The sequence below is a fragment of the Amblyomma mixtum genome, chromosome 5 (assembly GCF_055824585.1).
Source record: "Amblyomma mixtum isolate Tamu chromosome 5, ASM5582458v1, whole genome shotgun sequence".
Classification (NCBI taxonomy): Eukaryota; Metazoa; Arthropoda; class Arachnida; order Ixodida; family Ixodidae; genus Amblyomma; species Amblyomma mixtum.
This window is the reverse complement of record NC_143016.1, coordinates 79,914,275-79,917,152: the sequence shown is the minus strand read 5'-3', so window position 1 is coordinate 79,917,152 and position 2,878 is coordinate 79,914,275. Positions and strand designations below refer to the sequence as shown.

At 45.1% G+C, this 2,878-nt stretch overlaps 1 long non-coding RNA gene across 1 annotated transcript; it reads right to left on the bottom strand.

Moving 5' to 3' along the window:
- Positions 1-308: 308 nt before the first annotated feature.
- LOC149342783 (uncharacterized) lies at positions 309-1,763 on the bottom strand. The gene is made up of 2 exons (XR_016282683.1): positions 1,492-1,763; positions 309-523 (listed from the first exon to the last, which is right to left on the bottom strand). It is a non-coding gene; the product is annotated as an uncharacterized LOC149342783 (long non-coding RNA).
- Between the last annotated feature and the right edge of the window lie 1,115 nt (positions 1,764-2,878).

Genomic DNA, 2,878 nt, shown 5'->3' with positions numbered 1-2,878 from the left:
TAGTTTAAGTGAGGAAGCAGGAAGTCTGGAGCTGTCGCCAGTACTTACTTTGGGTATGATTGAGCGTGGGTTCTGGCGGTGAGTGTATGGTGCAGGAATGGTGGTCGTGTTGGTCAACTGTATGGTACTCGAGAGGTTCTATGAGGGTGCATGCTTAGGTGCTGGTGACCAAGGAAACAGGAAAAGCCAGCAGGACGAAACTATACCATGTGATTGCAGCCGCTGCAGTATATGTACGGTGTATGATAATGCACTGTGGTACTGCGAAGGAAATTACGTTTTACAGCGAAGCAAAAGCAAGACACAAATTGCTTTTCGCTACTTTATTCCTAAATTTCGCACGTGCTGACAAAATGTTTCCCACAGTTAGGCTGGCATCAAGAACACATTGTCGCTCCAGGTCTGCTCCGTTGACTCCTCGCATCGTATATTATAGTGAGTTGTGTTATCCAATAAAGCAGTTGCTTGTGAGCCGACAAGCAAACTGTAAAGCCGAACCGATGACTGCTAACAATGGCTCCTCCTGAAAAAAAAAGTTTAATGATGAGCATAGGCTAAAGTGACCAAATTTATAACCTGTGCCGGATCTTACAGGCCCGAACGCTTACGAAACGATCATAGAACGAAAAGCTGCCTGGCCGTTTCATAACAATTTTGGAGATTAAATGGTGTGTATCTGCAGCAGGCGAGCCCTGCATAGATACCAGAGTTGACGAATTTCGCTTGTTGACTGCCAGCTCCTACGCCACAGATGGTAACTGCGATTACCAGGGAAAAATGCATATATTATATCTTTATGAACCAATTTTCAATGCCCTATGTAGAAAAGAAAATGCAGTTCAAGACTGAAATATACCGTTCTTTACAATTTCTTATTTTCTCATCATACATTGGACGCTCCAAGATCTTCAGCATTTTCAGCACACCAAATCGTGCCACCCGACGGGTGTTTCACAAATCTATCCATTTTCTATAAGTGATAATGGTACATTGATTATTACAAACTCGTAGACACGACCACAGCGCTTTCCTTTTATAAAACGTTTTGCGTTCACTTTTCGCGTACTTGCTTTAAAAAAGAAAGACCCACAGAAGTGTTTTCCACAGTCTCCCTTCACAAAATTTTTTTAGACAGTCTATAGACTATCCATACACTTATGTCTATAAAGTCTACAGATTCTATATAGACAATCCTATACAGTAGTCTATAGGCAATACAAATGTTGTCGACAGTCTATAGACAATCTATAGATTTATGGCCATGAACTATTAGTATACTTTTGTCTGTAGAAAGTCTATAGACTATAAATAGAAAAAGAAATATAGGCAATAGAGTCTCTAAGGACTGCATAGACTGTCTACAGACACTTTTCATGTGGGCCACGTCAGCCAGTAGTGTTAAAATGTTTCCCAAAAGTTATACAGAAAATATTCTGCTCGGTAAACAACAACCAAACATATTCATCTGGGTAGGAAAACCCGTCTCCTTACCTCTCAGACGCAGTGAGAACCTCCACAGCCCTTGGGGCGGCACTTCTTGCCGCGAGCGGCGCACTCTTCATCCGTGCATACCTCATACAAGCAGTTAGACAAGTCAGCCCTCCGTACTCTCGAGTTAGGCGGCCCCACCGAGGCGCTGCCAATTGCCACCAGACACGCCCCTACCACCAACAGAACGAGAAGAGTAGAGACCTTCATTTCCCAGTCAACGTGTACGCGTGCACACTCGCTTCTCTCGTGAATAGCTATCGGCTGAGCGAAAGACGAACGACTGAGGGGCAGCTCCTCAGTTGCGAGCGAAGCCTTTAATAGGGGCCTCCGATGGCCCGCGGCGTAGTTCGGCCCTGCGCACATGAACTTTTATCGCAACTTCAGCCTGAATTATTTGTTCGTTTTTTTTTTTTTTATTGGCTCACTCTGAGGGTTTCCCAAAAACATCCGCCTCCTTTCGCTGCGTGGCGTAAGCGGCATGCAACAGGTCAGTTTCTTGTGGGGTATTTCTTGCCTGCCTCAGCTGTAATCGATCTCGACTTGACTAGTCAGCACGGAGCGCTTATCAGCCGTGGCATAGCTAGCGCTTAACAGGCAAACCCGTTCGCACACATATGCAAAGTATTCAAAATGTGATAAAAATCAGGTGTGTTGGTAAGTCGACGCAAACAAAGGAGTCATGTTCTTAAGAAAGCAAAAACATGAAAATAACCAGCGCATGAGGGAGGCAAGCAGGTCCAAACCATTTCAGTGCTTCAGAAAAGCATAAGAACTCAAGTTTCGGAACGTTATTTCTTGTTCCCTTTGAAGCCTTTGCATTTCCATGAGCATAAAACTTTCGTGAGGCGATTTGCTGCGAGAGCTTTCCCTTCGAACAAAGACGGCAATAGTTTAGACGGGAATCCAATTATTATTGCTATACGCCCAAGGTCGTGGTCTGCGTTGGTGCGTGGGTTTCCATCGATGACAGCTTAGCAGGAGAAGAAAGCTACCAGTTGCACGACCACGGCAACTGGGCTTTCGAGCGGTTGACGTTGCACTTTGCTCTGACAAAATACCACTATCATCACGGAAGTCTCGTATTCGTTGTTGTTGTGCCCTTGGTGAACAGCCCGTAGTTCATCCGCACACCTGTTTAGAGAGCTCGAACGGCACACATGAGAGTACACCTTTGCCATCTTCAAGTGGTATAGGGCTCAAAAACTAGTTTTATTGTGCATGCATGTTCCCATGGACCGTATTTAGCTCCTTCTATGTTTAAAAGTTTTATCGAGCCCGGCATACTGCGGCGTTTGTCATAAATGCCCCATGGGGTGCACGGCTCGAGAGCTCAAGACAAGTGTTTGGGCTACTTTACAGCACACTGCAAAGTTTACGAGATGAGCGC